The 19,535-nt window shown below is 42.5% G+C and overlaps 1 protein-coding gene across 3 annotated transcripts in view; it reads left to right on the top strand.

Annotated features, from left to right (window-relative positions):
* Positions 1–19,535, top strand: part of fstl5 (follistatin-like 5) — a 570,108-nt gene that overhangs the window by 401,307 nt on the left and 149,266 nt on the right. The gene's annotated exons all lie outside the window — the stretch shown is intronic.

Raw genomic sequence — 19,535 nt, 5'->3', positions numbered from 1 at the left:
TTACACGGAGTCACATCTCTCCCACGGGATTCCCAAAACATCTGTTCTTGTAAATCTTGCTCCATTTTTGGCAGCACCAAAACAAAAACAAAAAAAAGCTTTAGGAGTAAATTTCTGATTTACTGACTTTGCCGTGCTATGCGGACTTTTTTTTTTTATTAATGACCTTTGCAAGTTCATGTCCAACTTAACTTTGATGCCACACTGCAAAAACTGAAATCTAAGTTAGATCATACTTGCCAACCCTCCCGAATTTTCCGGGAGACTCCCGAAATTCAGCGCCTCTCCCGAAAACCTCCCGGGACAAATATTCTCCCGAAAATCTCCCGATTTTCAGCCGGAGCTGGAGGCCACTCTCCAGCTCCATGCGGACCTGAGTGAGGACAGCCTTTTTTCACGAAGGGAGGACAACAGGGTGACAGGAACTAAATCATCCAGACTAGATAGAAATTGTATTAGTATGTTTATGTTACCTAAAAATAAATATATTTATTAATTAAAAAAAAAAAAAACGAAATAAATTGTTACTATATTTTGCTAAAAACATCAAAATTAATAGTATTTTTATTTGTATTTTTTCTGACTCCTTATTACATCCAGCCATAGAATTATACATTAAAATAAACATATTTGAAATAATTAATTTTAAATTATCATAATAATTCATTTAAAATGACCATATTTAATTATTTAAATAATTGCTTGTTTATCAACAACTTTAGCATTTTATTCATTACATTTTGAAGCTCTCAGAAGCCAAGTTATGTTATATTCCTTAATATTTATTTATGCAAGTTTGAAGTATCAATTATCTAAACACAGTTTTGTTTGCATATTTTCAGGATGTATATATATATATATATACTGTATATATATATATATATATATATATATATATATATATATATATATATGTATATATATATATATATATATATATATATATATATATATATATATATATATATATATATATATATATGTATGTGTGGGAAAAAAAATCACAAGACTATTTCATCTCTACAGGCCTGTTTCATGAGGGGGGGTTCCCTCAATCATCAGGAGATTTTAATGGGAGCATTCGCATACCATGGTTTATATAGGGCACAGAGTGGGTGGGTACAGGCTGGCGTAGGGGCGTGGTGATTGGCTCATGTGTTACCTAGGAGGTGTTTCCGTCTGTGGCGGCATGCTGTTACAATTTCGCTGCGCTTGTTGAGGGATGACAGGTCTGGACGGTAAATAATAAACAGTTTCTCTTTCAAGCATAGGTTGCATCTTTTATTACCACTATTGTAAGGTGTGCTGGATGCAAGAATTTGCCATGTTATTGAATATTCAACATTATTGTCTTTGAGGTCCCAAATGTGTTTGCTGAGTTCTGTGGTGTTCCGCAGGTTTTGTTCCTGAAAGAAGCCTTGTGATTGTTCCATCTGGTTTTGAATTATCCCTCGGTTAATCCTACATATGTGTCGGATGTGTTAATGTCCTTGCGTGTTACCTTAGATTGGTAGACAACTGAAGTCAAGTATTTCATATATATATATATATATATATATATATATATATATATATATATATATATGAAATACTTGACTTGGTGAATTCTAGCTGTCAATATACTCCTCCCCTCTTAACCACGCCCTTAATCACGCCCTGCCCCACCCCCGACCACGCCCCCACCCCCCACCTCCCGAAATCGGAGGTCTCAAGGTTGGCAAGTATGAGTTAGATTAACCCTTGTGTGATGTTCGGGTCAGTGGGACCCGTTTGAATTTTTTATTAAAAGAAAAATTATACAATTAATTAATTTTTCAAACTGAGACTCACTGACTTTGGCTCATTTTCTGTGAAGAACCTATATCAGAATACATATTTAATGACCACACACCATACACCCCCCCTTACACATTTATATTACATATAAGATGTCCGGGTCCACTGGACCCGGGGCTAATAGAAGTGTGGAAATTGATGTTCTGTGTACCACAACCACCCACCCACACACACACACACAGCAGGCCTAGACAGGAGGAGGACAGAGCGTAGGTACACGGAACATCAGAGGGTCAAATGTGCGAGAAAATGAGAGCAGACAGTTTTGACAAACAATGTTGCAACCTTGTGTGGGAACCGCAGGTGCAGAAACACAAAAGAAGAATCCCTGTGGGATGCAGAAACTGGCAGAGAAAGTTCCATGCAACATTCATATTGTTGTTACTCAGCCAGCGTTTGGGGGTCCGATGGACCCGTTGCATTTTGTGGCTTTTAAAGGGGAACATTATCACCAGACCTATGCAAGGATCAATATATACCTTGACGTTGCAGAAAAAAGACCATATATTTTTTTAACCGATTTCCGAACTCTAAATGGGTGAATTTTGGCGAAGTAAACGCCTTTCTAATATTCGCTCTCGGAGCGATGACGTCACGTGACGTGACATCGGGAAGCAATCCGCCATTTTCTCAAACACCGAGTCAAATCAGCTCTGTTATTTTCCGTTTTTTTCGACTGTTTTCCGTACCTTGGAGACATCATGCCTTGTCGGAGGGTGTAACAACACGAACAGGGACGGATTCAAGTTGCACCAGTGGCCCAAAGATGCGAAAGTGGCAAGAAATTGGACGTTTGTTCCGCACACTTTAACGACGAAAGCTATGCTACGACAGAGATGGCAAGAATGTGTGGATATCCTGCGACACTCAAAGCAGATGCATTTCCAACGATAAAGTCAAAGAATTCTGCCGCCAGACCCCCATTGAATCTGCCGGAGTGTGTGAGCAATTCAGGGACAAAGGACCTCGGTAGCACGGCAAGCAATGGCGGCAGTTTGTTCCCGCAGACGAGCGAGCTAAACCCCCTGGATGTCTTGGCTCACACCGTCCCTTATGCCACCGAAGATGATCAAGAGAAGAATATCGACCCTAGCTTCCCTGGCCTGCTGACATCAACTCCAAAACTGGACAGATCAACTTTCAGGAAAAGAGAGCGGATGAGGGTATGTCTACAGAATATATTAATTGATGAAAATTGGGCTGTCTGCACTCTCAAAGTGCATGTTGTTGCCAAATGTATTTTATATGCTGTAAACCTAGTTCATAGTTGTTAGTTTCCTTTAATGCCAAACAAACACATACCAATCGTTGGTTAGAAGGCGATCGCCGAATTCGTCCTCGCTTTCTCCCGTGTCGCTGGCTGTCGTGTCGTTTTCGTCGGTTTCGCTTGCATACGGTTCAAACCGATATGGCTCAATAGCTTCAGTTTCTTCTTCAATTTCGTTTTCGCTACCTGCCTCCACACTACAACCATCCGTTTCAATACATGCGTAATCTGTTGAATCGCTTAAGCCGCTGAAATCCGAGTCTGAATCCGAACTAATGTCGCTATAGCTTGCTGTTCTTTCCGCCATGTTTGTTTGTGTTGGCTTCACTATGTGACGTCACAGGAAAATGGACGGGTGTATATAACGATGGTTAAAATCAGGCACTTTGAAGCTTTTTTTAGGGATATTGCGTGATGGGTAAAATTTTGAAAAAAAATTCGAAAAATATAATAAGCCACTGGGAACTGATTTTTAATGGTTTTAACCATTCTGAAATTGTGATAATGTTCCCCTTTAATGCCTCACAATCAAACACTTTTATGTTAAAATACTGAACAGATGTTTATTGGGATAAGGTAAACATCTGTACAAAAATACTGAACAGATGTTTATTGGGGTAAGGTAAACATCTGTTCAGTATTTTAACATAAAAGTGTTTGATTGTGAGGCATTAAAAGCCACAAAATGCAACGGGTCCATCAGACCCACAAACGCTGGCTGAGTAACAACAATATGAACATTACACAAGGGTTAAAGATTTCTTATTTCAAGCATGAAAAAAAAAATCATGACTTTGACACAATTGTGTCTCATAATTAAAACAGATGACAGCCAAACGGACGTTGCTGTTTTATATTCAATGAAACAATAGAAAACACATACACATATAGTAGTAGAGTTGGCACAGTACACCGTAAACGAACAGTTAATATTTAAATATTTAACATTTCCAACAATTTTGAACAGAAATAGTTCATGCACATTCAGATAAATTCTTCAAAATTACAATTAAAACAATTTTTGCCGGGGGCCAGGCTGTTTATATGCGCACTATTTAGGGATGATGTTTGATAAGAAATTATCGAGTTTGAGCCCATTATCGAATCCTCTTATTGAACCGATTCCTTATCGATTCTCTCATCGATTCCAGATGTATATGGAAAAAAACAATATTTAGTTTAACAAAAGCTCACTTTTATTTTATAAGAAAAAAATAAAATACAATAAATAAATATTGACTGTTACACCCCTAAAAAAATAAAATAAATAAATATTGACTGTTGTTACCCAAAGTATATTAAGTGGGATTTTTCAGAAAAACAAATGTATACAGTAACACAAAAACAGCCTGTCTCTGTGATCACTATAGGTGTATAAATAATAATATAGTGTTAAATAAAATCAGTCCCTTGGGCACAAAACTGAAAATAATACAGATCTCCAAAAAGTGCACTTCTGCTGCTATTGGAACATACTAACTACACACACTATGACACTAAGAACACCACAGTCATCAATCAACAATTCTTCCCCCCTTACATGAGAGCAAAGCCTGACAATAATTGCATATTGCCTGTTCTGCCCTCACTATACGTGTTGAGGTTATACAGCTTGGCAGACAGCTAACAAACAATCCAAGACATCTAATAAAGTTCCAAAGCAGACTAATCCATTTAGGCTCTTTGTGTTGTTACTTTTGTCTGGACTGTTATTTTTTATTTTTTCAAACTGAAATAAACACAATGACAAATGTATAAGCTATGTGATTCAATTAACATACTGAAATGTAATACACAATATGTAAATATTAGCTCCACACAAATATACAGTACTATCATCAAACAAATACTTCTGAGTGTTGAAACTACTTCGATGGTGGGAATACACGACTGGCAGCCATTTTAAGTCCTCAAAACATCCAAAATCGTTTTTCAATAAATATCTTGGTATCAAATGTAACCACTTTCCACCTTAATATTGAGTTACATAAACAAGTTAAACAGTTTACTTACAGACTTATATTTTCCAAGGCTTGTAAGAGCTAACACAACTTGTCTACTTCTCAATTGTCTCTTGAACTGAACTGACGTCGCCAACCCGGAAGTGCCCAAACTAATGACGCGTAGTATTTTCATATCGCCACACGGTGTCAGTAAGAGTCTACAATCAAATGGGCATAACATTGCCCTCCCACAGGGCATTTCCTGTGGGAAGGGATTCGTTCTCAGGGATTCGAATAAAGAACCAACTCTTTTTTCTTTACTATAGCGGCCTCGATAACGGGAACCGGTTCTCAAAAAGGGATTTGAGTCCATGGAATCGGTAATTTTTTTATCGAACAACCGGGAGAACCGGTTTCGAACATCATCCCTAGCATTAATTGACTGAAAGAGCACGCACTTGGCGCGATGATGTCATGTTATCCATGGAAAATTCATTTTTAGACAATATGATTTGCCTGAGCAGCTAGGAGTCCCCGAGAGTAACAGGCAGTCGCCTTGTTGCCTTTCCATTAAGAACAATACATTAGTTTTTGGTATAAGTTTGCTGGTTTCAAGAAATGTAATGCCGAGCGCATATTCAAGATAATGGCACTAGCATTTACTTCATTTAAGAATATTTTTCAACATACTGAGCAAAAAGGTCTCTTTTTTTCTACTAAGAAAAGTGCACTTGTTATTAGTGACAATATACTTATTTTAAGGTATTTTTGGGTTCATTGGGGTTAGCTAATTTTACTTGTTTTGGAAAGTCTTGACAAGCCAAATTTTCTTGTTCTATTGGCAGATAATTTTGCTTAGTTCAAATAAAATACCCCTCATTTTTGTATTTTTTTTCTTGTTTTTGAACACTGACTTTTTGCAGTGCAGTCCTTTGTGAATAGACTCAGCGGCGGTCACATGGGGGTATTGCCTGAGGCAACATTCTCTAGAGCAGAGCTGGGCAAATATTTTGACTCGAGGGCCACATTTTGAGAAAAAAATGTGTCTGGGGGGGCCAATGTGTATGTGTGTATAAATGATATATACACATTTAGCTGTAAAAATCTGCTGTACAGTATGTGTGTTTGGCTCCCTTGTTTCCACTATGGACTAGACTCTCACCATATTATGATCCACTCGACGTCCATCTGTGGTCCCCTCCAAGGTTTCTCATTGTTATCCCATAGTGTTGAGGTTTTTTTTTGCCCTGATGTGAGATCTGAGTCGAGGATGTCGTTGTGCAGCCCTTTGAGACACTCGTGATTTAGGGCTACATAAGTAAACATTGATTGATTGATTGATTGATTGATTGATTTTCAGGAACACTAATACCAAAAGTCACAATGTCCCATAGAGTTCTAAAAAAAGTTGTGTTGTGACAGACCACCTCAAAAAACGGAATGGAATTTTAAATTTTTTTACTGAATGGGACACCCAAAATGTACATGAAAATAAAGTAAGTGGGATTTACAATATTTACTATGGACAATAAAACACTGAATATTAACAACATACGAACATCTTTTACTTCTCAAATCAAGCAAAACACAACAAAAATGTAACAAACAGCAAAATATGAATGCAAAGTTTAATAAACACCTACAATATGATATATTATCAGAGGTGGGTAGAGTAGCGAGAAATTGTACTCAAGTAAGAGTACTGTTACTTTAGAGATTTATTACTCAAGTAAAAGTTTAATTAACAAACTTTTTACTTTTACTCAAGTAAATATTTGGGAGACTACTACATCGGGGAGGTGGGCGCATCGTCGTCGAGGCAGGCGTGGAGGCAGCAGGTGTCGTCGTTGTGGCAGGCGTGGAAGCTGTGCGGGTCCTCGTCGTGGCAGGGGTGAAAGCTGCGCGCGTCCTCGGCGAGGCTTGGCGTGGTGTGGCAGGCGGCGAGGCTTGGCGTGGTGCGGCAGGTGGTGTTGTGCGGCAGGCAGCGAGGCTTGGCGTGGTGGAGCTTGGCGTGGAGCTTGGTGTGGAGCTTGGCGTGGAGCTGCAACTGGCACTCAGCGTGAAGCTGTGATTGGCACTTGGCGTGGAGCTTGCCGTGGAGATGCAGGTACTAGAGCTTGCCGTGGAGCTGCGGGTACTGGAGCTTGCCGAACTGCAGGTACTGGAGCTTGCTGTGGTGCAGGTACTGGAGCTTGCCGTGGTGCTAGCCATGGTGCAGGTACAGGAACAGTTGCTAGCCTTGGTACAGGAAGGTTTGCTAGCCCTGGAACAGGAAGGGTTGCTAGCCCTGGAACAGGAAGGGTTGCTAGCTCTGGAACAGGAAGGGTTGCTAACCTTGGAACAGGAAGGGTTGCTAGCCCTGGAACAGGAAGGGTTACTAGCCTTGGCTTTGGCGGAGGTGGCCTAGCTGGGGGTTGCGGCTTGGCACGCCGAATAACCGGTGGTGTTGGCCGGGCCGGAGGTTGCTGCCTGGCTGGGCGCAGCTGAGCCACCCCACTAACATAGCTCCCAGCCCTAGCCCCCCCCGCCCCTCAAGAAGCGATACCAGAGGCACTCCCTGTGGTCTGGAACCATCTTTAGGGGTGGGTGGAGGGAGGACAGGAGGAGGGTAGAATCCTCCCCTTTAAATTGTCAAAAAAGTCTTTCTTCAACCCCCACCTGAGGTTGTGTGGGAGGAAAAAAGGAACATTCTGTGACGTGGGCAGGGCTTGAATCTTGGGGGACGACTGACAAAAAAAAGAGTTCAGAATAAAATAATCCTGGTCCATGATGTCATCACCAGGCGGCGGCGTGACGTCATCATGGGCCGGCCGGGCTGCCTGCAGCTTGCATCGATACGGGGGAGGAGGAGCTGGCGGGTGTGACGCGTCCTGCCGGCCAGGAAAACCCTTCTGGACTGCTTCCGTCTCTGCCGGCGCTTCCGGCACTGTGGCGACGCGGCGACATCCCCGGGCCACACAAAACTGATCGGGATCCATTTGCCGCTAGGACCCCACATTAGATCCTGACGCTCCATGGCACATAGTACCTCCAACGTGTCTTTCTCCATCTCCTCCAATGGCCATTGCGGGAAACTGGATTGCTGGCGACATTCTGTCATGACGTGGTTTTCGCAAATTACTGCGAGGATTGTTCTCCTAGGATGCAAACAGATTACTCTGGACAAGGCGTGCAGGTAAAAACATGATTTAATCTTGACTCAAAAAAGGTGAAAACAAAAAGGCGCACAAGGCAAAAGCACAACTTAACGCAGGAAAAAAAAACTAACACTTGGACTGAACTATGGACATGAAACAAAAGTCGCTAACTGTGGCATGAATAAACAAAAACTCACTTGGCATGGCATGAAGCATGAGAAGAGCAATAGCAAGAATACCAGCATGAATATAGCATGAAAAGATCATCAACAGAGCAAGGAAAGAACAACGTCGCCAGGCAGACTATCTGACAAAGACAGGCTTAAATAATAATCATGATTAGCGACAGGTGTGATCCGAACAAATGAGGCAAGTGAAACTAATGAGTCGCCATGGTGACAAAACAAACAAGGAAGCGAAAACAGGAACATTAAACCCCCCTCCTCCCTCCGTGGGAGGAAGGCGAGTTGGGTGCCTGAAACCCCCCGCTCGAAAGTGGATGCCGGTCCATGGTTCCGAAAGGCGAGTGGCCCGTCGGCCGAAGGGCAGCAGCCCGGCCGTCGGTCGCGGAGCCCGCCGTGCCACACGCGCCAAGGGGTGGGCTGAAACCCGCCCCAAAGCCCTGAGACATCTGCGTTGATCCTCGAAAACCGCTTGCACCGCCGGGACCGCGCCGCCGTCGGGCTGCAGCCCGTCCGTCGTTTGCGGAGCCCGCCTGTGCCGCGCGCCAAGTGGGGTGGGGGGAACGGGCCGAAACCCGCCCTTCCCCCGCCACGAGGCCCTGAGACTTCTTGCGTATCAACCCCGACGCATGGCCTGCCGGGACACGCCGCCGCCGGGCCGCAAGGACCCGCCGTTGGCCACGGAGCCCGCCATGCCACGCGCGCCAAGGGGCGGGCCGAAACCCGCCCCAAAGCCCTGAGACTTCCATCTTTTTTTCTTGGTAATGATCCTTTCGCAGGTTCACCTACGGTAACCTTGTTACGACTTTTACTTCCTCTAGATAGTCAAGTTTGACCGTCTTCTCGGCCTCCACCAGAGCTTGGATCGTGGCCGATCCAAGGACCTCACTAAACCATCCAATCGGTAGTAGCGACAGGCGGTGTGTACAAAGGGCAGGGACTTAATCAGTGCGGGCTGATGACTCGTGCTTACTGGGAATTCCTCGTTGATGGGAAACAATTGCAATCCCCAATCCCAATCACGAGTGGAGTTCATCGGATTACCCACACCTGTCGCCGCAGGGTAGACACACATTGGGCATCACAGACCTGTTATTGCTCAATCTCGCGTGGATGAACGCCACTTGTCCCTCTAAGAAGTTCGGACGCCGACGGCAACGCGCCGCATAACTAGTTATCATGCCAGAGTCTCGTTCGTTATCGGAATTAACCAGACAAATCGCTTCACCAACTAAGAACGACCATGCACCACCATCCGCAGAATCAAGAAAGAGCCATCAATCTGTCAATCCTTTCCGTGTCCGGGCCAGGTAAGGTTCCCCGTGTTGAGTCAAATTAAGCCACAGGCTCCACTCTTGGTGTTGCTCTTCCGTCAATTCCTTTAAGTTTCAGCTGTGCAACCATACTCCCCCCAGAACCCAAAGACTTTGGTTTCCCGGACGCTGCCCGGCGGGTCATGGGTATAACGCCGCCGGATCGCTAGTTGGCAACGTTTATGGTCGGAACTGCGATGGTATCTGATCGTCTTCGAACCTCCGACTTTTGTTCTTGATTAATAAAAACATTCTTGGCAAATGCTTTCGCTCTCGTCCGTCTTGCACCGGTCCAAGAATTTCACCTCTAGCGGCACAATATGAATGCCCCTGTCAGTCCCTCTTAATCATGGCTCCAGTTCATGGAGAGCAAAACCCACAAAATAGAACCGGAGTCCTATTCCTTTATTCCTAGCTGGGGTTCTCAGGCCTGCTTTGAACACTCCAGTCCAAAAACTAACAAAACATAATCCAGACCACAGAACATGACAGCAATAAAACCATTCATGATTATTTTAATAATTAATAAGTGCACTCAAAAACATATCATGTCTCAAAAGAAGTTTGTACACTTTTTCATCATGACAGGACACACGGAAGTCATCAAAGACCTCATTGAGGTCGTCTCCCATTTTGGTTTTCAGCACCCATTTCTGGGAGATTTGGTCCCGTTGAATTTTTCAGTTTTTTGTTCTAATTTGGGACCTGTTTAGTTTGTCAATAGAATGTGTCGCGGGCCAACAAAAATCGAGTATTGGGCCGCAAATGGCCCCCAGGCCGCACTTTGGACACCCCTACTTTATACAGAAAGTACCGAATTTGGTACCTATCTCGAGGTCTCGCACAGAGCGTCGTTGAAGCTAGAAACTTCTACCAATTAGACTTGCTGAGTTGGACAAAGAAATATGTTGTGAAGTAACGTGCTGTTTGCAGTCATAGTACAGTATCAGTAAACATGACATATTTCATGCAATATTGTGGCTTTAAGTACGCACATTTAATATCAATCGGGACCTTTTAATATGAAGTACGTTTTACTTGAAGATCCCCAGTTATGAGAAAGGGATGTTTTTGTGATGTTTTATCTGTAATATGTTTCCCTAAAGTCTGTTTAAGAGAAACATCTATCATCTTCCTCACTTGATTGCTCTACTTTTGAGAGAAAACCAACATTGAATACCCGTGACCTTCGAGCCCTCAGGCGGTACTGCATCAAAAAGCGACGTCAGTGTGTAAAGGTTATCACCACATGGGCTCAGGAACACTGCAGAAAACCACTGTCAGTAACTGCAATTTGTCGCTAAATCTGTAAGTGCAAGTTAAAAATCCACTAAGCAAAACTAAAGCCATTTATCAACAACACCCAGAATTGCCATTGGCTTCGCTGGGCCTGAGCTCATCTAAGATGGACTGATGCAAAGTGGAAAAGTGTTCTGTGGTCTGACGAGTCCACAGTTCAAATTGTTTTTGGAAACTGTGGATGTCGTGTCCTCCGGACCAAAGAGGAAAAGAACCATCTGGACTGTTCTAGGGTCAAAGTGTAAAAGCCAGCATGTGTGATGGTATGGGGGTGTATTAGTGCCCAAGACATGGGTAACTTACACATCTGGCCATCAGGCACATGAATAATAACAAGATCTGATAGCTCCGTTACAGCTCTTTTTATTACCAAATCTGTTAAATGTGTTTTATGTTGCACGATTGCACCAAGAAAAATTCCTAGTTTGTGAACCCGTTCTCAAACAATGGCAATAAAAACTTTTCTGATTCTGATTCTGATTCTGATCCGTGAAGGCGCCATTAATGCTGAAAGGTACATACAGCTTTTGGAGCAACATATGTTGCCATCCGAGCAACGTTATCATGGACGCCCCAGCTTATTTCAGCAAGACAATGTCAAGCCCCGTTCTGCACGTGTTACAACAGCGTGGCTTTGTAGTAAAAGACTAGACAATGTGTCTCCTCAGTTCTCAAATGTTTACTGAGTGTTGTTAAAAGGAAAGGCCATGTAACACAGTGGTAAACATGCCTTTTTTGCAATGTGTTGCTGCCATTAAATTCTAAGTTCATGATTATTTGCAAAAAATAACAACGTTTCTCAGTGTGAACGTTAAGTATCTTGTCTTTGCAGTCTATTCAATTGAATATAAGTTGAAAAAGATTTGCAAATCATTGTATTCTCTTTTTATTTACCATTTACACAACGGACAAATTCACTGCTTGTGGCTTTTGTACATCCCCTCCACTTTGCGGCAGGCTTCAGGCTTTCCTACACTTCTTAAAATGCAGCCTAGCGCTGTGCCACCTCACAATGAGCTACAGACGTTGAAACTGTTCATTGGATCAGCTAGTTTTTTTTTAAAGGCTATCCTAGCTAAGTTCCAGCAAGACTTTGCTAGAGAAATGAAATGTGATTACAAACCCCATTTCCATATGAGTTGGGAAATTGTGTTAGATGTAAATATAAACGGAATACAATGATTTGCAAATAATTTTCAACCCATATTCAGTTGAATATGCTACAAAGACAACATATTTGATGTTCAAACTGATAAACTTATTTTTTTTTTTGCAAATAATAATTAACTTAGAATTTCATGGCTGCAACACATGCCAAAATAGTTGGGAAAGGGCATGTTCACCACAGTGTTACATGGCCTTTCCTTTTGAAAACACTCAGTAAACGTTTGGGAACTGAGGAGACACATTATTTAAACTTCTCAGGTGGAATTCTTTCCCATTCTTGCTTGATGTACAGCTTAAGTTGTTCAACAGTCCGGGGTCTCCGTTGTGCTATTTTAGGCTTCATAATGCGCCACACATTTTCAATAGGAGACAGGTCTGGACTACAGGTAGGCCAGTCTAGTACCCGCACTCTTTTACTATGAAGCCACGTTGACGTAAAACGTGGCTTGGCATTGTCTTGCTGAAATAAGCAGGGGCGTCCATGGTAGCGTTGCTTGGATGGCAACATATGTTGCTCCAAAACTTGTATGTACCTTTCAGCATTAATGGCGCCTTCACAGATGTGTAAGTTACCCATGTCTTGGGCACTAATACACCCCCATACCATCACACATGCTGGCTTTACAACTTTGCACCTATAACAATCCGGATGGTTCTTTTCCTCTTTGGTCCGGAGGACACAACGTCCACAGTTTCCAAAAATAATTTGAAATGTGGACTCGTCAGACCACAGAACACTTTTCCACTTTGTATCAGTCCATCTTAGATGAGCTCAGGCCCAGCGAAGCTGATGGCGTTTCTGGGTGTTGTTGATAAACGGTTTTCGCCTTGCATAGGAGAGTTTTAACTTGCACATACAGATGTAGTGACCAACTGTAGTTACTGATAGTGGGTTTCTGAAGTGTTCCTGAGCCCATGTGGTGATATCCTTTACACACTGATGTTGATGCAGTACAGCCTGAGGGATCGAAGGTCACGGGCTTAGCTGCGTACGTGCAGTGATTTCTCCAGATTCTCTGAACCCTTTGATGATATCACGGAGCGTAGATGGTGAAATCCCTAAATTCCTTGCAATAGCTGGTTGAGAAAGGTTTTTCTTAAACTGTTCAACAATTTGCTCACGCATTTGTTGACAAAGTGGTGACCCTCGCCCCATCCTTGTTTGTGAATGACTGAGCATTTCACGGAATCTACGTTTATACCCAATCATGGCACCCACCTGTTCCCAATTTGCCTGTTCACCTGTGGGATGTTCCAAATAAGTGTTTGATGAGCATTCCTCAACTTTATCAGTATTTATTGCCACCTTTCCCAACTTCTTTGTCACGTGTTGCTGGCATCAAATTCTAAAGTTAATGATTATTTGCATCAGTTTGAACATCAAATATGTTGTCTTTGTAGCATATTCAACTGAATATGGATTGAAAAGGATTTGCAAATCATTGTATTCCGTTTATATTTACATCTAACACAATTTCCCAACTCAGATGGAAACGGGGTTTGTATATTGATCGCTATAAGTCGATGCAAACTTGCTGACGACAAAAAATGTTCAAGAAAAGCACACAACTGCTTCTGAAAGTTACACAATCGATTTAAGAAATCAATGGCGAGTGTTGAAACTAAGGAGTTGGAATGTTTTCCTCCCGCACGGCCTTTACGTCGCACAAACATCAGCTCAACCAAAAAACTCTCCCTCTTAAAAGTCAATTCCGTCAGTGATGAACAGCGCGGCCGATCCACTCGCTCATCGGGCCGTTTCCTAATTGAGTTTCACAATAATCCCGATAGCGGGTCCTCTGGGGACCCGAGCCTGGACCAGGAACGTAGGATCCATAGTCTGCGCTGAAAAGGTTCACTTTGCAATCAATTAGGAGCGAGAGTGTCGCCGCTCTCTCAGGCTTTCACCCTTTTCATAAACACAACAATTGGTGTAATAAGGCCGGCCGTCTCCCCAAAGCCTGTCAATTAACCTCCTGCTTTAAATGACTGTCAAATATATTTCCCCTTCCTTTCCAGCTCATTAAGACAGGAAATAGGTAGTCCAGCAGACACAAGACGGGTGACATTTGTCTTCACCATATAGCATACATCTCAAAGTTATCCTCATTAGCAAAGGTGGGATCTCAAAGTGTTACAGATGGCCATGTTTCCACAGATATTGTAGACCACGGTACAGTTAGGTGTCCATATGCGCACCAAACCTGCGTATCATATCGGCATCGGCCCTAAAGTTAACGGTAGTCGCCAGACTGAAAAACCAAGTACTGTATTTTTCGGACTAAAAGGCGCACTTAAAATCCTTTCATTTTCTCAAAACCCGACAGTGCGCCTAATGTACGGAATGATTCTGGTTGTGCTTACCGACCTCGGAGCTATTTTATTTGGTACATAGTGCAATGATAAGTGTGACCAGTAGATAGCAGTCACAAATAAGAGATACGTGTAGACTGCAATATGATGGCAGTCACACATAAGAAATAAGTGTAGACTGCAATATGATGGCAGTCACACATAAGAGATACGTGTAGACTACAATATGATGGCAGTCATACATAAGACATACGTGTAGGCTGCAATATGATGGCTGTCACACATAAAAGATGTGTGTAGACTGCAAGATGATGGCAGTCACACATAAAACATACCTTGTAGACTGCAATATGATGGCAGTCACACATAAGAAATACATGTTGACTGCAAAATTATGGCAGTCACACATAAGTGATACGTGTAGACTGCAATATGATGGCAGTCACACATAAGATATACATTTAGACTGCAAAATGATGGTAGTCACACATAAGAGAGACTTGTAGACTGCAATACGATGGCAGTCACACAAAAGAGATACGTGTAGACTGCAATATGATGAAAGTCACACATAAGAGATAAGTGTAGAGTGCAATATGATGCAGTCACACATAATATATACGTGTAGACTGCAATATGATGACAGTCACACATAAGAGATAGGTGTAGACTGCAATATGATGGCAGTCATACATAAGAGATACGTGTAGACTACAATATGATGGCAGTCATACATAAGAGATACGTGTAGTCTGCAATATAATGGCTGTCACACATAAAATATGTGTGTAGACTGCAATATGATGGCAGTCACACATAAAACATACTTGTAGACTGCAATATGATGGCAGTCACACATAAGAAATACATGTTGACTGCAAAATTATGGCAGTCACACATAAGTGATACGTGTAGACTGCAATATGATGGCAGTCACACATAAGAGAGACTTGTAGTACTGCAATATGATGGCAGTCACGCATAATAGATACGTGTAGACTGCAATATGATGGCAGTCACACATAAGATATACATATAGACTGCAAAATGATGGTAGTCACACATAAGAGATACTTGTAGACTGCAATACGATGGCAGTCACACAAAACAGATACGTGTAGACTGCAATATGATGAAAGTCACACATAAGAGATAAGTGTAGACTGCAATATGATGCAGTCACACATAATATATACGTGTAGACTGCAATATGATGACAGTCACACATAAGAGATAGGTGTAGACTGCAATATGATGGCAGTCACACATAAGAAATACGTGTAGACTGCAATATGATGGCAGTGCAGTGCAGTCACACATAAGAGATACGTGTAGACTGCAATATGATGGCAGTCACACATAAGAGATATGTGCAGGACTGCAATATGATGGCAGTCACACATAAAAGTTACGTGCAAGACTGCAATATGATGGCAGTCACACATAAAAGTTACGTGCAGGACTGCAATATGATGGCAGTCACACATAAGAGATACGTGCAGGACTGCAATAGGATGGCAGTCACACATAAGAGATACATGTAGAATGCAATATAATGTAGTCACAAATAAGAGATACGTAGACTGTAATATGATGGCAGTCACACATAAGAGATACGTGTAGACTGCAATATGATGGCAGTCACACATAAGAGATACATGTAGACTGCAATATGATGGCAGTCACATATAAGAAATACGTGTAGACTGCAATATGATGGCAGTCACACGTAAGAAATACGTGTTGACTGCAAAATGATGGCAGTCACACATAAGAGATACTTGTAGTACTGCAATATGATGGCAGTCACACATAAGAGGTATGTGTAGACTGCAATATGATGGCAGTCACACATAAGAGATACGTGTATACTGCAAAATAATGGCAGTCACACATAATATATACATGTAGACTGCAAAATGATGGTAGTCACACATAAGAGATACGTGTAGATTGCAATATAAGTGTATACTGCAATATGATGGCAGTCACACATAAGAGATATGTGTAGACTGCAATATGATGGCAGTCACACATAAGAGATAAGTGTAGACTACAATATGATGGCAGTCACACATATGAAATATGTGTAGACTGCAATATGATGGCAGTGCAGTCACACCTAAGAGATACTTGTAGACTGCAATATGATGGCAGTCACACATAAGAGATACGTGCAGGACTGCAATATGATGGCAGTCACACATAAGAGATACGTGTAGACTGCAATATGATGGCAGTTACACATAAGAGATATGTGCAGGACTTCAATATGATGGCAGCTACACATAATAGTTACGTGCAGAACTGCAATATGATGGCAGTCACACATAAGAGATACGTGTAGACTGCAATATGATGGCAGTCACGCATAAGAGATACACGTAGACTGCAATATGATGACAGTCACACATAAGAGATACGTGTAGACTGCAATATGATGGGGGTCACGCATAAGAGATACACGTAGACTGCAATATGATGACAGTCACACATGAGAGATATGTGCAGGACTGTGTGGTGGAATATTCCGAATCTTCAACAGGAACAAAAGAGAGTTTGTTACAAGAGTTTATTCACTTGTAAGCAGATAGTACAAAGTTGGATTGAATTCATATGATCACACAGACAATGTCTCCGGAGACGTTGGTTGGTACCTCTCGTGAAGGAATTCAGAAAAAGCCCACCCCTGTGTCGGTCCACAGCCTTTATTTATAACCTTCCTGTGGTCTGAGTCTAACATAATAACAACTTATGTAACTGTCCAAAGTTCTAATATCACCCCACCAAATGAACTAGCATTATGTCAGGGTGACCTGACATCTAGTGTCATGTCCTTCCCAATGCTTTCAGTTGAGAGGTAACCCAAGGACAGAAATGTTCCACTACATTCCCCCCTTCCATGTCTCAAAGACCCTGGACCATATGTGACTTCTTACAATATCTACTGCAGATAGAGGCGAAAAACCCAATGTTGTTATACGGGTGAAAATTCCTCATATGACCCTCACTTCCATGAGCGATCGCTGTTTCCAGCCTGCAGAATTGGAATAACAGAACACCTTGATTATGCACATCTTTAATCATATTTTGACGATATGTATATATATATAGAAAACAAACAATCTGTTTTTAAAATGAAATTAGACTCATGTGTGTAAGCTGTTGCAGAATTATTTCTCCAGCATTTGCAATGAATGTAGTTACCAATATTGTTGTTATATGATTGATTTTGAACGAAACTGAATTTCATGAGTCCATTATTGATTGGTGCTTGTGTAGATCCCTTGGTAGTGCCTCAGGTTAGTGGCCTGTCAACACCTCGTTGGGCTTTTGGCTGCCTTGGTGGAGAAGGGTGCTGTTTCACCCCTTCCCGTGGCTGGCAACCTTAGTCATCCTCGTCGTTACTGGTCATGTGTCTTCTCTCCTCTACCGGTTCCTTCCTGTCAGTCATCGGGAACTGGTCCGGGATCCTGCGTGTTTTGTTAGTCAAAACTACTGACTAACAATGTCTTCATTACTGGGGCACAACAACAGAGTAGAAATCCCATCACCACAATACAAACTAGTGCTGCCCCTCCTATCCTGACTAACCCCTGTCTCCATCCTCCCATAAAATCCTCAAACCAACTTAACCAACCTGGACCATCAACATTCCCTGCATTCCTTTTCACCTCTGTCCTGAGAGTCTTGAGCTTCCTCATAGCCTTGGTAAATGCCCCCTCTGGAGGTGTGTGCCCTGGAATATATGTGCAGCAATACTCCCAAATGAGTGCACAAACTCCACCTTTCTCAGCCAGCAACCAGTCCAGAACTTGTCTGTTCTGCCATGCCACAGCACTGGTTTCTCCCACTTGCTCCCCTAGAGAACTTAATGCCCTAGAGAACTTAACGCTGTTGATTGTAATAGATGTAATTAATCCATTCTGTGCTTTTATTTGCAGTTATCCATGGCAAAATAGACTCAAAACCTGATTTAACCTCATTTCTAGCCTTGTATTTATCCGGAATGCCTTGGGCTGACCTATTGCATCTACATACATCCTATCGTCTGGAGCATATTGTCTCTTTGCCCTGTTTACAGGGCTGCTGTTGCTTCCATCAGCAGGCAGTACCATTACTTCCTGCACTACCTGCACCCTGGCACATCTCCCTGCCCAACCTACAGGAAGAACAGGAAACAGTCGCTGCTTTCCACACCACCAATACTGATCATCCAGCGCCACCGTCTGCTCATGATAAGGACATTCTGGCACATAGACTGGTGCTATTGAGTCCCCCTTTAGCTGAGCAGCCATTTGCAGGGTTGGCTTAGTACAATTACCATTTGCACTCCATATATGGCTGCATCTCACATCTTTCACTTGTCCCACATGTACACTCCCAATTTTTTCCACACATTCAAACAGCCCTACTACCGCTATCAGAGGCATCCCCCTTGGCATACCAAATTCAGCACTACTCCTGCCTATTCTTTCATCTGACTCCTTACATCGGTGAGCATTTGTTTTACCCTGATGTGTATATTCTGCAGCAAACATATAAGCGGGCGTCCCTAGAAACAGCAAACACTCTGCCTTGCACCGTGGTCGGATATTCTCTCTAACCCTGGCAGCCTCTCTAGCACACTTCTTCCAGCTATACATTGTGTTTATCACAAGCAATCGTTCAACTCTGGCTTTGGTACAGATGTAACAATCTTTTTTTATCATTAACCTGACTAGCATACTGAACCCATCTATACCAACTATTTCTTTCTGGTCCCGTTGCTGTCCCTATTTCTTCATCTTCCCCCTTAAACTGATCAATACCAACCTCTCCCACCTTGGACACAATTCTTCCACTGCATTTCCCCATCCTAACACAGTCTGGTGAATCCAGTAACCAATAATCCTATTAGTTTTTAAAGGAGGTCCAGGTATCTCTTTTACCCCGCTTCTTTCCATTGCTCTCCTTTGCCTTTCCTCTTCTCTAGTGTGTGTTGTACTAGCAACAGTTGTAGCAGTCACAGCGGTGGTAACCGCTTTAGTTGTCCCAGTCAGGTCTTTGGTCTCAGGTGTTGTAGTTAGACCGGTGGT

The sequence above is a fragment of the Nerophis lumbriciformis genome, linkage group LG16 (assembly GCF_033978685.3).
Source record: "Nerophis lumbriciformis linkage group LG16, RoL_Nlum_v2.1, whole genome shotgun sequence".
NCBI lineage: Eukaryota > Metazoa > Chordata > Actinopteri > Syngnathiformes > Syngnathidae > Nerophis > Nerophis lumbriciformis.
Note: the sequence above shows the minus strand (reverse complement) of the source record. Positions and strands in the feature narration are given on the sequence as shown.